An 18,545-nucleotide genomic window follows, 5' to 3' on the forward strand; every position below is an offset into this window, starting at 1 on the left:
TCTTTCAGGCTAGAGCTGCCTGAAACAGAAGACCTAGGTCTTGTCCATTTCAGGTTTTTAAATTGCACAACGTTTAAATTAATTTTGTACATGCAACTCCTTTGAAAGCAACAATCCTTCCTTTTAGAAAGCCAGCCCACCCCCCAATACACTTATCTACTGCTAACTTTGCACTTGAAAGCTCCATTCGCCTTCTGCGAGTCAGCCTCCTTCTCCAAGAGGAACATTTCTTGCGACTGTTCCTGACAATGGATCCACTTCCAGAGGCCCTGCTAAGGATAACCAAAAAAGGGCATGGAGCAGGCTGGTTTTGGCAAGCGTGCACGAAGTTTCGGAGCTTTTTAGGTCTTGGTTTTTCTGATGAGTGATTTCCTGAGCATGCCTAGGGAATGACAGGCAGCTCCACAGGCAGACGGCATCACCTTGGCCGGGTGTCGTCATTGGCTGCCTATGAGAAAAGCTACAGGACAATGCATACCACCGACTGCGGGCTGTAAACATAGGGGATATGTGTTCACTTAGCATGGACTTCTGGGAGGGGCCAAGGAAGGGCGGGCTGCAGTTTTATTGAATAGAGCAGTGTGCATTAGGCTGCCTGCCTGCCTGCCGGCTGGCTCGCTTGCTGTGCTCCTGCTTAAAGGAAATCGGTCCTCTCTTTGCAGCTCAGTCCCGGGGAAGAAGTTCCAGTCTCGAGGTAAGGCGCAGGGAGCTTGCTTGTTCGCTTCCCGAGGGGGGGGGGGGTGTTTCATCTGCATTCCATGCCGAGGGAGCTGGAGATGCAGGATTGTTCAAGGCAATAAACCATGTACATTCCCGGAGCCAGGCTGGGCTTCCCTGCTCTCTGGAGGTTCCCGGAAGGCAGACAGGATGAGAATGAGAGTGCACGTTTTGTTTCTGGAGTTGGGACGAGCGGAGAGATCACATAGAGATTGATACTCAGGGTGCACTGACAACTTTGATTAAGCTAGACTTTTTTTTTTCTTTAAGGAGAGCTATGTGGGATTGTACCTGATATCCTGATAGCCACAGACCAGTGTTAATAGGCAGGCTGTCCTGCTTTTTACCTCTTTTGTGTCTCTGTGTCTTTTATTACCAAACATTTCAAAGATTTTGCTTTTAAAACAACAACTTTTCAGGTTGCCGAGAAGCCAAAAAGGGATGGCTTTTTTTTTTTTTTTAATAACCCAGGGCATTTCTGTCGTTTTCTGTCACCAGTACTTAAGTCCTTGACTTCCTGAGCTCCAAGGAAATAAGTTTGGATGCAAAAAAACACTAGTGCAGTTGGGCTACTGTCACTGACCTGATAAAGATGCCTATGGTAATCTGCTGCCTTCGAAACCCAACAAGGAGAAAAAAACCATCTGCCAGTGGGTGTGTTTTTAGGAATCCTCTTTAACCTCCTACCAAACTAATTCTGAAAAAAAAAATCGCGTTTTTTTTTCTGATTGGAAGTGTGCCTGGTGACTTTGGAAAGATGCAGGCTGGAAATGTGTTCCAGGAAGGAGACAGGCTCTTATGTCAAGATGGACATAGAAGGCAGCGAGCTGGTAGCAGCCCGGAATTCCTTTCAGAAAGAGCTGATTGTGAAGTGTGGGGGAATTTCAGTGCTGTGGCAATACATGGTCAAAAAGGCAGCGAGAACAAAGTGCTCAGTGTGCACAGGTCCCTGGTGTTAACAAGGCTGCTGTGCACATGGGCTCGGACACTGACGTGGTGGAGTCCTCCTCGTGTATTTGGCAACACCAGGCAGGTCTGGGTAGAACGTAAGGGGAAACCAGGTGCTTCATGGCAAGAAGGCGACATCTGATTATTCTGAAAAAGAATCTTGAGTAGTCCAGGCTCCCAGCTCCCAGCGACTGATTCAATTTGATCTGACGCCACGGGGTGAGGCGGTTCTGGGTTGAGATTCGTTGAACCATCCTCTCTTCAGATTCAGGTGGGGGATCGTGGGGTGAGAACGCCTCTCTCCCCTAGAAGTGATATATGAGAACGGAATTCCCTGTGGATGTCTTTCCCTGCAACAGTTCTGAGTAAGTGCGAGAGAAAGGCTGCAGGCGAGAGCGAGAGTTTGATTACTGTTCTTCCCTGGAAGAGATCAGGTTCCAAACTATTTTCCCAGTGTTTTTAATGTCAATCAAAATAGGGAGAGCCATTCCTTTTTCAACTGTTCTCTAAACCATGTAGGAATGCAGTTTGGAAGGAGATCTATAATCTTGGGATTTGAAGATAAATTCCATTTTGAGACCAACATCTCGGAATCCCTGGAAGTTTAAACTTGCCTGTGATTGCTCTCTCCCATCCTCCCCAAGGGCTCCCCACCCCCAACAACCACAAGAACACAGTTCTCAGAATAACAGTAAGCGTCCTACTAAGTGTGGCGATTGAACTTTAGGCATCTCTTTGTGTTATGAGGAGGTTTCGAAAAGTTCCCACAAATGGAATTAAAAGAGAGGCTGGTTTTGGTGCCCCAAATTTTGATATTCATACATAGTTGTTTTTTTTTTTTTACACAATGCATTTCACATGAAATGTTTGATGATCCTTTGTATTAGCTAGAGTATTTCTCCCCAAATAGGGAGGTTAAAAAAAAAGGCAAATTAAAGTACAGGAATCTTCATTTTAAAAATCATTTAATAAAGGAAAACATAAAGGCAAAATCTGGAATAAAAAGTCACTAATGATGATTTGATCTTCAGCGCAAAAGGAATGAACATTGGATTGATCCATAGCTAAAGTGAAAGAGTCTTCCCCTTGTCCAAAGTCCAGAGAATGTGCGATCGAACTAATTCAACCCTAATGATCGCTGTACATAAGAATAAAACTTCTTGTGTTGAAGTGCAGAGAAGGCGCAGCTGCTACAGGGTTTAAATGAGATGCATGGGAAAGCACTCTGACAATGGGGCTGTTAGCAGTTCTAACCGGATCCTGTGACTGGCCTGAGAAGGCTTCTGCTCTCACACACATAGAATAGGTGGGTCCTATGTCCGGCCATAGAAAGTTCCAGAACCCAGCCTGGCTATTCTCTGTATTGATGGGGAAAATGCACCTTTGTAGGCCTTTTCCTAAAAAGACATATGGTTGCCTCCACTGGTCGTTTTCGTGGTAGCATGATGCTGCGTTGGCCATTCTTAGTAAGAGAGACAGGGACTTGTAAGTAGGCATGAAAGGGGGTGGGTTAGGTCCCCATCTGCATAGCATCCACCACGCGTCTCAGAAATGCGGTGGGGTGAGGCCCTGGTGAGGGGGTCAAGGAAAAACGCTGACAAAGAGGTATGCAAATAGCATGGTAGAACTAAGGAGGAGGTTAGAAGGAGGTTGCCAAGAATTCTCAGGCTTTAAAAAAGGGTTTTCTGCGTAAATTCTCTCATGGACTGAAAATAGAACCATTAGCTCCTTAACTGAAAGTCCTCCATCGGTCTTGCTAATCCGAGTTTGCTCTTGGACCAGTGCCCGTGGGTTCTGGTAGCTGGGTGACTTAAGAAGATGCTTTCATCTCGGGCTTAACTCGTGAGCGAGACGGCGATGGTGAGACCTCGGCACCGGGCCTGCTTCCTCTGTGTTGCCAATGCCGAGCTTCGAGGAAGTCGTCACCTCTCTGGCTAAGTTGTCCGGATGAGGGAGGCTGCCGCCCCTCTTCCCCGTGGGCTGTGTCCCTGGAACTGTCTACAGCTTGGGCCCGGACTCCATGCGCTGCTCTGCCGGCACCCTCCACTTCTTACCCAGGATCCCCACATCCTCCTATTTGGAGAACTTTGGGTGCTTCCTTCCGGCTTCTTGTTGTCTCTGGGACCTTGAGTCTATGTCCAGTGAATCCCGGCCTACCCCGGTGTGGTCCTAATTTTGGCTCTGCGGATCAGAGAGACGGGGCGGGGTGGGGGTGGGGGGGACGACTGAGTAAGATGAGCATTGACGGTGCCACGAGATAGCCAGGAACCAGGAACGCTGAGGATCCAGTGGGGCAGAACAGCGATGGCAAGGTGCTGACAGCAGAAGGGCCTTAGTAAATGAGGCAGCCTCTCTGCCTCCAGCCAAAAGCATGGAATTAATCCGAGCATGTCAAGCCTGGGCTTTGTAGGGAGGGTGACGTAATCAGGAACACCTGGCTGTGGTTCCTGTTGGTACTGACGCCAGACTGCTCTGTGCAACTTGCCTCTCACCTCTGTTTGCCTCCATTGTCACTAGGCCCAGCCGAAAACTGAACCCCTGGCGGCAGCCCCTGCCTCCCTTCCCCGTCCCGCCTCGTCCTCCACCCCACCAGCTTCCCTGGCCCCTTCCCCATCCCCAAGCCAAGCATGGGGCTTTCTTGACTCCACATCGGCCATGGACAGGGGCATAGCTCTGGGACTGGGACTGGGCCTGGAGGACCACGAGGGGTCCAGCACCGGAACGTTCTAGATAGGGCACGGCTGCTCCAAGGTCGAGGCAGAGGGAGAAAATTCAAGGCAGATGGAGTGGCAGTTTCTGTGGTGAGGAGGTGTTCTGTTTCTTGCCTCCAATTCGGAATGGCCTGGCTGTGGGTGAGGGTTGTGCGAGGAGCTCAGACCCTGGAGGTCCCTTGTGAGCCCTCGGTTTGTGACTGTCCAGGTGAGCACCTTGAGCTGGAGGAGATGAGGGTGGGCGGTGGGTGAAGTCTTGGTGCCCAAGGAGACAGGGGTGGATGGGATGGGAGGACGAGCGGAAGTGTCCTTGCTTCTCTTCCGGATCTGGAAAGAAGAAAGATGGGTGTAGAGACCCAGGCTTCGAAAAGGAGATGACCGCGGGGCGGCCTTGAATTCCACCACGAGAAGATTATCTCCAGAGTAGAAGTAGTTTTCTACAGGGAGCACACAGGGGCTAGAGAAGGTCAGGAATGGCTGCTGCTAAGTGTATGCTAAGACACACACACACATACACACACACACACACACACACAATGCATAGCTAGAAGATAAATTGCTTTCTAATAGTTTCCTGAGGCTTCTGGCATTGTTTTGTGAATATGCGGATGAAAGCACTTGGCCCTAAGGAAGTCATCTCACTTAGAAAGGAACATATTAAGTAGGACTATATAATTAGTTCCTTCTTCTCATACGCCCACATGTACCGTTCCCTTGTGCTGGTCTCAAGATATTCTACCCAGACCCAAGCAGACTTCACTTGTGTGCTAAAGACTTGCAGGACAAGGGTAGCGGGGCCATGGGGGCCAAGGGCCAGTCGGCATCAAAGATGATCCGTTCCACTGGCTCAGGAGGGCCAGTGTCCGGCAGATAGATATAAAGGACCAGAAAAAGGGGAGGGGGCTATGCTGTGAATTGAAGCCAGGTTAGTAGAGGAGAAACAGCAAAATTAGAAGTCAGACGTAGCTTAAGAAATCCAGAGCTTACTCTGTACAGACAGGTCAGGGGAAGTGTGGGAGAGCGCTTGGCACAGTGTGCAGAGCAAGTAGACCCTTTCGTTAATCAACTTCCGCAGCTCCAGTAAAGGGGCAGGGTTGCACGGACCATGATGAATAACAGAGGGATGGACTCGCAGGCAAATCCAACAGTAGAAGGCAACACGGAGCCAGGGTCCTCAGGGAGTGGGGTTAGAGTGGAGGCAGGGAGGAGGGCTCAGAAGAGGACTAGGAGCCCCACTCTGTGCTGCCGTTAGTATAATTTAGCTGTAGGGTGTCACATACATTTGTTTCTTTTGGCTGTTCTCTCGGGTCAAACCCTGAGAGAGGAGATCCGATCAGCTCAACTACTAACTATTGTCTCTGTTTGGCAAATCCCTTAGTAGAAGAAGGGCAGCAAGATCTGGCGTGCCTATGAGTGAATCAGACCAACAGGCCTGGCAGCCACTGTACTCCAGCCCGTGGTCACACCCCGGGGAAAGAAAGCACAGGGGGCAGTTTAGGTTCAAGAGAAAGTCGGGCAGGGAGACCAAGTAGCTGCAATGTAGATCTCTCAATGGTTCTCACTTGGATTTTGATATGAATGGATTCAGAGAGGTAACTATCCAGTGTCAAGTTCATGCGGCTCTTGATATCCACCTTGGTGTGGCCGATAAGCCAATCTCAGGGAGGATAACACGGAGGTTTGCACCACTGGTAACTGCAAAGATAAGTCATCCGCTTCAGAAAGATTCCAGATAACAGCACTCTGGAGTATTTTTGTTGGCAGGAAACTTCACATGAGCGAAGGTACGCTATGACCTCCTCACTCTGTTCAAGGCAATCTATAAGATTCCACAACTAATGACTCACGGTCCCAGTAAATAACAACGAACACATTGCAGTGTAAACCGCCATACTTGATCAGACAGTACATAAAAGCCGATGCGCTCTGAACTGGTGGAAGCGTCAGGTGCAGGCAATCTTTGCGATGTCATTTTCCACGCACTGAACAGCTGTCGTGATGTCCACCAAAGGGAGTAAAAGATCCCATTCCCTGTGCAGGTCGGATCACGTTTGGAGCACTGTGCTCTGGTTGGGACTTGCTCTTCTTTTTTTTTTTTTTTTTTTGACAGGCAGAGTGGACAGTGAGAGAGAGAGACAGAGAGAAAGGTCTTCCTGCGCCGTTGGTTCACCCTCCAATGGCCGCAGCGGCCGGCGCACTATGGCCGGCGCACTATGGCTGGCGCACCGCGCTTATCTGATGGCAGGAGCCAGGTGCTTCTCCTGGTCTCCCATGGGGTGCAGGGCCCAAGCACTTGGGCCATCCTCCACTGCACTCCTGGGCCGCAGCAGAGAGCTGGCCTGGAAGAGGGGCAACCGGGACAGAATCCGGCGCCCTGACCGGGACTAGAACCCGGTGTGCCGGCGCCACAAGGTGGAGGATTAGCCTAGTGAGCCGCGGCGCCGGCTGGGACTTGCTCTTCTAAAAAGAACTGAAAATAGGGATCCAGGGGTATGAGCACCAAAGGCTTCAGCGGGCCAGGACAGCAGCACATAGGAGGAGCAGATAAAGGATGTGAGGCTGCAGTTTATCTCAAAGGAACGGTAACGGAGGGTCCATGCCTATGCCTTCCAGTACCTGAAGTACTTGTTTGTGTTTCTCAACACAGCAGAGCTGACTGTATAGGTACATGAATTTTTAAGATGGGCAGCACCTTAGGACATCATATAGTCTGGGGAGTCTGTATAATTTTTTATCTTTATGCAAGCTCTAACCTATTGGTATGTTAAACAGGCTCCTGAGGCTGAATCTTAGCTCACAGAGGAGAAAAAAATGCTGTTATTGATATGATCAAAGGCAAGACCAAGGCAGAAAGGGGCTGCGGTGGCTCAAGTACTGGCTTTTGTGCTTCCTTGGTGTAGTCTGCACATTCCTAACCTCCGGACCTTGGAACACGGGAGGACCACAACGTTATTGCAGGAGATAAACAAATCCATAAATAGAGCAAGTGTTTTTGGCAAACTGAGTAAATGGTGCATCTTCTACAAATCCGTGATACTGGTTTTCTAATTACATGGATGCATTATGATGGTAAAAGGCAAATTTACTTTTAAAAGTTACTGAATTCATTGTATCGTTTTGTTTTGTGTTTCCTCAAAGAATGGGCCTAAAATATGTAATTATATTGTGTGTGAGAAGTTGGGACAAGAAATTTGGTCTTAAGAAGGGATTCCTTTTTTAAAAAAAAAATTATTTATTTATTTATTTGAGAGGCAGAATTACAGAGAAAGAGGGAGAGAGAGAGAGAGAGAGAGGTCTTCCATCCGCTGGTTCTCCCCCAGATGACCTCAACAGCCGGAACTGCACCGATCCGAAGCCAGGAGCCAGGGGCTTCTTCCAGGTCTCTCATGTGGGTGCAGGGGCCTAAGGACCTGTGCCATTTTCCAGTGCTTTCCCAGGCCACTAGCGGGGAGGTGGATCAGAAGAGGATCAGCTGGGACTTGAACCAGTGCCCATATGGGATGCCGGCACTACAGAGGCTTAGCCTACTACATCACAGTGCTGGGACCCTGAAGATATTCTTAAAAAAAAAAAAAAAAAAAAAAACCCAGGGGCCGGTGCTGTGGTGTAGTGGGTAAAGCTGCTGCCTGCAGTGCTGGCATCCCATTGGACCCCAGTTCTAGTACTGGCTGCTCCACTTTCTCATCCAGCCTGGGAAAGCAGTGGAAGATGGCCCAAGTGCTTGGACCCCTGCACCCAAAGCTCCTGGCTTCGAGACCTCTCTCTCTCTCTGCCTCTCTGTATAACTCTGACTTTCAAATAAATAAATAAATCTTTAAAAAAAACAAACTAGGAACCAGTGATCTATTTTTCATTTTTCAGATGAGAAACTAGCCTATCCACATTAAATAAAATTAGATATTATGTACTGAAATCATATAATATATATATATATAATTATATATTGTATCTATTTGGGCATTTGCAGATGCCCACCTGTCAGTAAGATTTGTAAGGACAAGGAACATCTATTTTTTCCTTAGTATATACTCAGTCCTTGGCATAGGACAGAAGTCCAATAAATACTTGAAGACAAGAATAAACCAAGGGACTTGGTCAAGGTCAGCTGGTTAACTAGTGGCAAAGACAGTTACAGAACACAGCACCCCTAAGTCCCAGGCATCTTGTCCTTTTCGGTAGACTAGATGCTCTCTCTGAGCATATTTTTTTTGACAGGCAGAGTTAGAGAGTGAGAGAGAGAGACAGAGAGAAAGGTCTTCATTCCGTTGGTTCACCCCCCGCAAATGGCCGCTATGCTGATCCGAAGCCAGGAGCCAGGTGCTTCCTCCTGGTCTCCCATGCAGGTGCAGGGCCCAAGCACTTGGGCCATCCTCCACTGCCTTCCCGGACCAGCAGAGAGCTGGCCTGGAAGAGGAGCAACCGGGACAGAACCGGTGCCCCAACCGGGACTAGAACCCGGGGTGCCAACGCCGCAGGTGGAGGATTAGCCTAGTGAGCTGCGGCACCGGCCGAATGTCCATTGTTTTACAATGCAACCCAATTTGCCTGTGCACCAGTGAATGTCAACCCAGATCTTAATCAGAATCAACCCCTGATTCCCAATTGGCAGATCCAGCCAGAGTGGGGTCGTCCAGGCATCTGATAAAACCTGGCCCAGAAACAGTTCTGTACCCCTTTGGTTAAAATAACCCAGAGTGGATCTATGGACTTACTCATTCCCAGAAGCCTTTTAACGTGTATTAATTTATCTCCAAATGTTAATCTCGTATAGTCCAAGTCATCAGTGTTACTGGAGTCTCCTGGGAAGAACCAGGGCAGCGAGCTGAAAAGCTCCCACCCCCACCCAGCTCTTCCTTCTCTCGTGCTTTAAGCGCAATGCTGTCAACCCTAGAAGGTCAAACATTCTGATGAGATTTCCAGTGTTTGCTTTTGCAAGGCATTGGAAATGTGGCAAGAATAAAATTTCTCATGGTATTTCCACTTCCTGTTCCAACCACCATTACTAAGTGAAGTTTAGGCTGGGGGCGGGGAGGGGTGAACGTAGGAACATTTTTCTGTTTAACTATTTCTGTCCTTAGGATATTTCGGAGATGCGTTATGTTAGCTATTTCACTTCCCAGGAAAAGCAGGCGCTGAAAAGCTTCCTGCACCCTCCTCCTTCTCCCTCTCCCTCTCCTTCCTGGCTGGGGGCCAGCGCAGCCACTGGCTTAGATGCTTCCCTGGGCAGCCCGTTCAGAAATATGGGGTGGGACGCCTAAGAGAGAGAGGCTTTGGGTGCACGGACAAGAGCAGAGGTGGACAATTCGCCTATGCAGGTTGGAAAATTCATCTCGAGGGTCTGTCTCTCCTCGGGCGAAGCTACATCAAGCAGAGTGTCACCCTCTGTATCGCACAGAACGGATCCTATCAGAGCACCGAGTGTATCACTCCTGTCAGTAAAGATCGCAGAGCTAAGAGTTTCTCTGTACGAGTGACCTGGTCCAGTAAGAATGCCGGGATCGCTTCCATATTTGTGCTAATGGTATTCGGTTTCCAAGGCAGGTGCTTCTGTTACGTAAGAGCAGCTGAAAGGGAATGAGATCAGGATGCACATCTGTACCACGACACCATGCGGACTCCATCTCCCCTCCCCTCTGACACCGCACCCCCTTCCAGGCACCCTAAACTCACACCAGCTGCCAAGAGCCGACTGTTAAACTTTCAAGAATTTTGAGAGCCAGTTGTAAAAACACAGCCATTATTAAAAATTAAATTATACAAACTTGCGATTAGACACATTATATTAAAAGCCAAGGGGAGAGAGACTCGAAGCTCAACCCCTCATAATCGGCTTTCTGTGTCTTGCTATTATCTGTTCTTTTGAAGTTCGTTGTACGTCTGCATGATGGAAATAGTATACGATGCTGCACCACCCAGCTTCTCCTCCCGTTCCTTCGTTCGGTGATTCCGGGTTGCTAGCCTGAAACCGACCATGATGGAAATACTTAGACCACAGAAATCAGAATATGTTACGAATCAGACGCCAGCCCCCTGGAGCTTGCTGTTAAACATTTCCTAGCACGGCACTGATCCTAAGGTATAGAATGGTCAGTTAGCCCCTACAGGGGGTGGAGTACCTCTGTCTGTCTGTGTGCATGTTTGTAATGCATACTTAGGATCGCACATTTGTTTGGTCGTTTATTATTTCTTACACTTCTAGGAAATAGGCACATGACAAGTGGGGCTCTTTGGCACTTTTGGTGCCAAGACTTGAACCTAAAGAAGCGCCTTGCCCCGTGCACAGTACTAGTAAGTGAGTGAGGAACACGTTTCTTCTTTACAGGAAACCTGAAGCCAGTGTTTCTGTTGGAGCTCACTGATTCTTCACCAACTGCACCATTGCCCAGCTTGTGCTAACTAGCGCAGGATATCCATGAGATAAAAATAAGCAACCTTGAGTTATAATTAAGTGAAGTAACACATTTGATCTCACACAGATTGTAAGTGGTGGGGCTGGGGTCCAAACTCGGAGAACCTGGCTCCATGGTCCCCAGGCTTAGCCACCTGGCGGTGCTTCCTCCCAGGAATGACATGTGTCCACCCTTCACGTGAGTCTTTGGAAGGGTGACGGTTTTGAGAACACACTTTGGAGTCAGAAAGACTTGGATTTGAGTTTCCAAACTTGGCACTTTCAAGCTTGTTTCTTGATTGCCAAATGAGGGTGATGTTCCTCCATTTTGTAGTTGTAGTCACGAGAAGTTGGTATCTCTCATCAGCTTCACATGGGATAGATCCTAAATGACACAGCATTGGTTAGCAGTCCTGACTTCCTATGGGGGCTCTTGGGGGGTGCGGGATCCACCCCATACTCCCAGCCACATACTCATCCTTCAATTCCTCCAAGCCACCAGGTAAAGTAAAAGGAGCAGACGTCTTTCATATCTGGGTTCTGCGGGTCAGACTGAGACCCGTGGATACCAGTACCAGGAAACTGGTTCAGGCCGGCACATGCACTTTCTGACCAGATCTGCCTGTCTCCGAAGTGTGGGCCTTGGTGCTTTGCAGAAACAGACATGGAACTCTCCTCTCTTAGACTGGAAGGGCTGCACGCTTACCCCAGTTGGTCTGTGCTGCCTGTAATGTTCCAAATCCTCTCTACCTAGTGGGGCTGCCGAGTTGGGTCGTTCCTAAGTCTGGGTCCCCTTGGAGGTTCTTAGTGTCTTAGATCTGGAAGGAGAATGAGAGGGGGAAGAAAGCGAGTGAGAGGGTGGGGAAAAAGAGAAAGAGAGTGAAGAAAATCTACTGAACTTAGGGGAGAAGGGTGAATAGCAATGGGTTGTTAATTATTTGGAGCCCTTACAGGTGAAGAATGGTGAGAGGTAAGCTAGCTCATTCAAGTGTCCTGCTAGTAGACAGGCTTTGTGTTGGCACTGTCCCTCAGAGCAATAAAGTAAATCAAAGAACTCGACCGAAGTCTCGCAGCTGGCAAGTGGCAGAGCTGGACCTGGATCCGCTCCCGGGCTCCAGCCCTTTCCATTTCTCTACAGCTGTCTGTTCTGTGTCTTCCCTCAGGAAAGCGACAGAAACCAGAGCAGAAGGTTTCCATAACCAATCATTATAATTTGTCATTGGGCCATGAGGCAGTTCAAATAGACAGGCACGTTGTCATTCCCTGCTTTATAAGGAGCCGAGTGAAACACCACGTCTTTCCCTCCTGACTCGGGAGAGAGAGTTCAAGTCAGAGTTGGACAGCACGAGAACCCAAGCCCGTGGCATTTGAAAAAAAAAAAAAAAACAAAAAAAAAACAAACACAAAGAAGGCTACAGAAATGCGTTCGTGTTTGCTTTTCCTGGTCACAGAGACACCTTCACAAGCGGTTTATATCCCTCCCTCTGACTCGAGGAGTCATTCTGGAATCAGATCCTGCAGAACTAAACTTCAAGCTGTTGTGTTTGATCGTGTCCAATTAACGGATTCCAAAGGTCAAGGCCCTCTGTTGGGAAGGCGAGGGCTGTATCTCTCTGTGCAGGATTGGCAAAAGCGGTTGGTTTTCTCCCACCCTGCCAGTCACCCTCAGAAAACCATTGATTGGTGAGATTCCACATTTAAGTTTGATGTTCCTGCCCAAAGCCCACAACAGTCACATGGCCGCTCTTTGCCTTAAACATCAGTCAGGGCAGGGAGTTCAACTTGCAACTCCAGTAACCAAGTTCACGGGGGAAAGAGGCACCAGCAGTGGGAATTCCTTACTCAAGAGCGGCCGGTCCAGTCCTGCCACAGAAAGTGCCTACGCCTTCAGATAATTCAGAGAAACACTGCTGAGTGTTCTCAGGGAAACGAGGAAGCTATAAGCAGTCTGGCCAACTTCTCCCAAGTCCTGTCTTTGATCAGACTGCATCCGGGGTCTGCCTTTCACAGAGCTGCTGTCATCAGGAACCACGAATGGAAAGCTGTCTTCCCGTGGTTTGGGCATCAGAAAATCAGGCGTCTGGTGGGTTGGTTCCTTCGAAGGCTGGGAAGGAAGGCTCTGGTCCCGACCTGGCTCCTTGGCTTGTCCATGGCTGTCTTCGTGTCCATGTGACATTTTCTAGAGAAGTATCTATGTACAGATTTGCTGTTTGTGGGAAGATACCAGTTGTGTTGAATTTGGGCCCACTATAATGACCTCCTCTTACCCTGATCACCACTTTAAAGACCCTCTCTCTGAACAGATCGCAGTCCAAGGTAGTTAAGGGGTTAAGGATGCCAAGATGTGAATTTTGAAGGAAGACACACTTTAACCCTGAACACACCCTAGTGCAAAATGGCAGTAGAAGACCCACTGGCGTATTTTCTGGAACTCCAAGGGCTGAAGACCCTACTGCTTCTGATCTTCCATCTTCTCTCTGTGTCTAGGGATTGCTGGGCTAGAAATCACTTGGCCTTTTGAACTTGCTTTCGCTGTTTACTTTCTGCCTTTCGCAATGTGAAATTCTGAACCAGGGAAAAGTCAAAAGAGGTCTCTGAAATGACGCATGGAAGCCCAGGCTGCACATACTGTGGCCTGTCTGTGGAAGGCTACAAAACCACGATGGCAGATGGTCTGGTATGCGGCCACCAGGACCGGGGGGAAGGGGGCTTGGTGGGAAGGCTTGGCCAAGGCTTGCAAGTCTGAGAGGCAGAAGGGTGTGTGGCGTTGGAGCAGCCCCCTGGGCCAGGGAAGCAGCAACAGATGGGCCTTTGCATGCGTGCCCAGGGTGGAAAGAGAGGATGGCCATTTTCAATCATTTTTATACTGATCATAACCGCTGACCGCTAGAGCAGGGGGAATGGTGAAAACCTATACATATTTATACTCTGAATCATTGTCTCGGCTCTCCGGGTCGCCTATCTCTTCTCTGTCCATCCTTACATTTTTATATGCTTTTCCTCTCAACCTCCCAGCTCCCTGTGCCCCTGTTGGCCTCAGAGGTTACAGGAGCTCACACAGTAGGATTTGGCCCCCCATCCCTTCTTCCTTCTTTTAAGCCCTCTGCGTGTTCATCTACTCTCTGTCTCAGGCCAGAGGCTGTCCCTACAGAAGATGCTAAACCATCTGTTGCCCAAACAGGGACACTTTGGAGAGCGAGAGGATGAGCAATTATTTTCCCCAAGGTAACAGTCTTAAACTTCGACTGCCCCAGGGAAACCGAGACGAATCCTCACCCACTCCATAGATCTCTCTCTCTCTCTCTCTCTCTGTCAACCACTCACTCTGTGTCTCTACTTCATGCTTATTTTTGCTTTACATTTCTTATTTGTTTATTATTATTTACTTGAAAAGCAGAGACAGGTAGAGAGAGATCTTCCACCCAGCTCGTTTACTTTCCAACAGCCAGGGCTGGACCAGAGCAAAGCCAGGAGCCTGGGTCTCAACCTGGGTTTCTCATAAGAGTGGCAGGGATTAAACTGCTTGAACCATCAGCTGCTCTGCCTCCCAGAATCAGCATTAATAGGAAAATGGGGCCAACAGGAAAATGGGACTCAAACCCGGGTACTCTTGATACGGGATGCAGGACCCCCACGCAGTGTCTTAACTGCTGTACCACATGCCCAGCTTTGTACCTTGCACTTTAAAGGCATTTGTGTTGGAATTCTGTCTGTCTGTCTCTTACCCGAGACCTTTTATGTATCTTTGTCCATGTGAGTTTCTCTGCACTCGCTCCCTCTGTCCTGCTCCACTCTGTATCAGCCCCACCACCTGACCACCGCTTGTCCCTGTAGCTTCCTTTGTAGGTACAGTCTTGCCCAGGTATCAGGAAGGCCACTTTTGTCTGCCATGATCTGTGCACGACATATTTCCTGCATATCTAAGGCAAATCAAGGCCAAACGAGCACACACACACACACACACACACAGCTGCTGTGGGTCTCAGATGAGCCTGCCTGGACTGCCCACTGTCAGTGCAGACATGTTGTATGTGAGTGCAGGCTCTCATAGGACACAGCTTTCTACATGTGTATGCATGTACACTAGAGTTGAGAAGGAGGAAAATACAGAGCCTGAAAACCAATAAGAAGGCAACAGTCAAAGCTTGTGGTGCACTGCCCACCTCCTGGGTTACACCTTTTGCCATTTAGGTTGTCCTGTCCTTTACTGGGCCCTGCACCATAGACTGAGCAATGGTTGCTATAGGTTTCACAAAATTAGAAATTAGAATTAGAGTTCTCTCTTCATCCCTCCCTCCCCCTCCCTCCTCCCCTCCCTCCTCCTTCCTTCCTTCCTCCCCTCCTCCCTGTTCTCCTCCTCCCCCTCCCCTTTCCCCCTCCCCCTTCCTCTGCTCTCCCTCCCCGCTCCTACCTGTTCTCCTCCCCCCTCCCTCCCCTCCCTCCTCCGCCTTCCCCTTCTACCTCTTCCTCATCCTTCTTTCTCCTTATCCTAATTCTTCTGTTTTTTGTTTTTTCTCCCACTGAGATCCGTACATTGAAAATGAGCTCTTCCTATTGATCATCTTTCTTCTTAAGCCAGGACGGTCTAAGACTCCCTTTCCTAGCCAAATCTTTGTATGAATATTTGTAATAGCAATCATGCATCCAGTACATTCTGCAGGGTAGGTACCCAGTTATGACCATAGTGGGATGGAAGTCCTTGTCCACGGGGCTGTTGCCCTCTGACCTGAGACAGTAATTAGTACCAGCTGTGCAGAAATTGCACTCCATCTGTGTTTGGAAAAAATAGGAAATGAATAGGAATTTGATCATTCTTTGTGCTTTATGTTTTTGTTTTAAACTTTCATACCTTTACAAAAGTCTGCTCTTAGATATAATTTTTTTAGATTTGTTTATTTATTTGAAAGTCAGATGTACACAGAGAGAGGAGGAGAGGCAGAGAGAGAAAGACAGGTCTTCCATTTGCTGGTTCATTCCCCAGTTGGCCACAACAGCCAAGTCGAACCAATCTGAAGCCAGGAGCCAGGAGCTTCCTCTTGGTCTCTCATGTGGGTGCAGAGGCCCAAGGACTTGGACCATCTTCTACTGCTTTCCCAAGCCACAGCAGAGAGCTGGAGTGGAAGTGGAGCAGCCAGGACTCCAACCAGCACCCATATGGAATGTCGGCACTGCAGGTGGCGGCTTTACCCGCTACACCACAGCACCAGCCCAATATATAATGTTAAAATAAAATAGTGTTCTCTCAACTGGCAGTCGTTTCTAGCTTGCTAATTGTTTTTCCAGAGTATCTGCAATGAGATTTCAGTTTTTGAAATCTTGGCACTTAGATTTTGTAGGGGCCTCAGATTCCAGGTGGGGGTTTAATAGAAAAGTAGCCCCAGTTCCTGCCTCCTGTCCACAGCTGATGACTTGTGTGGCTTTGAACAACCTCCTTGTACTCAGGCTTTCAAATTATAAACTGACCCTAGCCTTTGCCTTCCTCTGTAACACCCAGCTAGGGAGCTAGGAGTATAAAAAGGCTTGAAGTGGTAAAGTGTGGTAAAACACAGGCAGGGTTTTCTTTCCTGTCCCCTTTGAACTAGGAGGACTTTTGCTGGTTGATTTCCGAGGAGCTCTAAGTCATAGATTCAGCAACAAAATCATCTAGACTCCAAGTTCGGAATCTGAGGTTCCCGACAGTTATCCCCTGTGTGGCAGCACTGGCTGGCTCATTCTGCTGGGGTATCCCTGCCCAGTTCTTTTTTTTTTTTTTTTAACTTTACTTTCTAATTAAATTTTTAAAGACGTAATACATGTTTACTATATTAATGGAAGTAACAAAATGTAGATATTACTGGTGATTTCACTATTAACATTATCTTAGATTATTTCCTCCATATTTAAACAAATTTTAATTGGCAGATAATGTTTTTGCAATTTTATGGAACATGGTACGATCATTCAATACTTGCACACAACGTGTTATATTAAGTTTCTGGGGCCAGCATATTGCTTTCCACCCTCATCTTTAAAAGCAAGTTGGCAGTCTGGTTTGGAAAGACTCTGAAACCACACAGTGCTATAAGGGATGTTTGAAGACAGATTACCCTCCAACTGAAATTTTTCTCTACAGTGGTCAGAAAAGTTCTCTTTTAAAAGCTTTATCTGAAATCAAACTCACAGTGAACAACCGCAGGATCTTAGAATTCTGTTGCCCTCACATTTGCTAGCATTGTCTTTCGTCAGCACGGACATGTCTGACCCATGAGATCACATATGTGAACGGCCTTGTGCTTTGAAACCTCTGTGAGTTTCATAGCTAAAGCTTAATACGTTCAAGTTTGAAAATGCTCTAGGAGAATAAGAAGAATACCAGACAATCAGGTTTGTGCCTAGCGACAGTGCTTGGGGCCGTCCTTGCCTAAGCGATCCCATGGGCGGGTCAGATTGTCTATTTTTATTTCTGTTTAAATTAAATTTTATTTCACAATATATTTATAGAAGAGTTCTGAGAATATTACAGAATTCTCCTACACCCCAGGCCTAGTTTCTCCCATTGTTAACTTGACTATGGCACATTTGTCACAAATAATAAAACAATATTGTTAATATTGTTACATTATTATTAATGGATCACCATGCTTGATTTGGTTTGCACTATTTTTGCCTGTTCTTTCTTTCTTTTTAAAAGTAGGCTGCCTTTAAAAAGAATGTTTTATATGGGGAATTGTAAATGTACAGGATGGAGATTTTAATGGCATTCTAATACATGAGTGGAAATTATATAAATCAACTCTTTTTATATACATAACATTTTTTTACCTGACATAGAAAGTGGACACACTTACAGGGTACGGTGTATGAGTTGATAAATGTATACATTGTGTGATGTCCAATCAGAGTGAGCATGTATCTCCTCAAAAATGTATCCTCTCTTTATGGTGAAAACATTAAAAATCCTCTCTTCTGGCCCTTTTTTTGTTTTTGTTTTTTTGCCAATTTTTCTTGAAATATGTGTACTGGATTAGCAATTTCATGACTTTCCACCTAAACTACTGCAGGCCTCCCCCAGTCTCTGGTTTGTTTCCCTTGAAAGCATCAGCAGATTCTTCAGGCTTCTCTACCCTCTTGCCAGATGTTGCAACCCTATTGTTGCTGCCACTTCCCAAACAGAAGGTGATAGCTAGCATCACCGGCCTCCCCTGTGCCACAGTTTCAGGCAGGTGCATTAGAGGAAAAGAGCTTATCTGGCTGTTGAACAGCTGAAATGTGCTCTTCTCTAAGGGATTCTTGTGTTGTATTTGAAAGGCAGGGGCAGGGGTGGGAGTGGGGAGAGAATCACCCATTTGCTAGTCCATTCCCCCAAAGCTTACAACAGCTGGGGCTGGGACCTGTTGAAGCCAGGAGTCAGGAATGCAACCCACATCTCCCACATGGGTGGTAGGTATCCGGGTACTTGAGCTGTCACCTGCTGCCTCCCAGGGTGTACGTTAGCAGGAAGCTGGAAGTGGAAGCGGAGCCAAGGTGTGAACCCAGGCCCTCCAAGATGGGATGTGGGCATCTCACGCAGCGTCTTACCTGTGACCCACTGCCCTTCAAACTCTGCTTTTAAAGTTACTTAGGAGAGTTTTGATATCAATAAGAAGGAAAAAAATAACGATCTGGTCCATGTTCCTCCAAATCCTGAAATCCAAAGATTTGAGCCTGTTTAAAAGTAGCACAGTTCTTGAAAAATACCTAGTAATAACAAATAGGTGGAACAATAGGTTATGTGGAATTACGTTTCATACACTGAACTTCCG

General features: G+C 47.6%; 1 protein-coding gene across 9 annotated transcripts in view; it reads left to right on the forward strand.

Moving 5' to 3' along the window:
- Nucleotides 1-578: 578 nt before the first annotated feature.
- CALD1 (caldesmon 1) overlaps nt 579-18,545 on the forward strand; it is a 192,202-nt gene continuing 174,235 nt past the window's right edge. For 8 of the 9 annotated variants that reach the window (XM_051847959.3, XM_051847960.3, XM_051847965.3 and 5 more), the window contains exon 1: nt 579-694. The gene's annotated coding sequence lies outside the window, so the exon portion shown is untranslated. 9 annotated transcript variants of the gene reach the window in all.

The sequence above is a fragment of the Oryctolagus cuniculus genome, chromosome 3 (assembly GCF_051225735.1).
Source record: "Oryctolagus cuniculus isolate XC-2025 breed Fujian yellow rabbit chromosome 3, ASM5122573v1, whole genome shotgun sequence".
NCBI lineage: Eukaryota > Metazoa > Chordata > Mammalia > Lagomorpha > Leporidae > Oryctolagus > Oryctolagus cuniculus.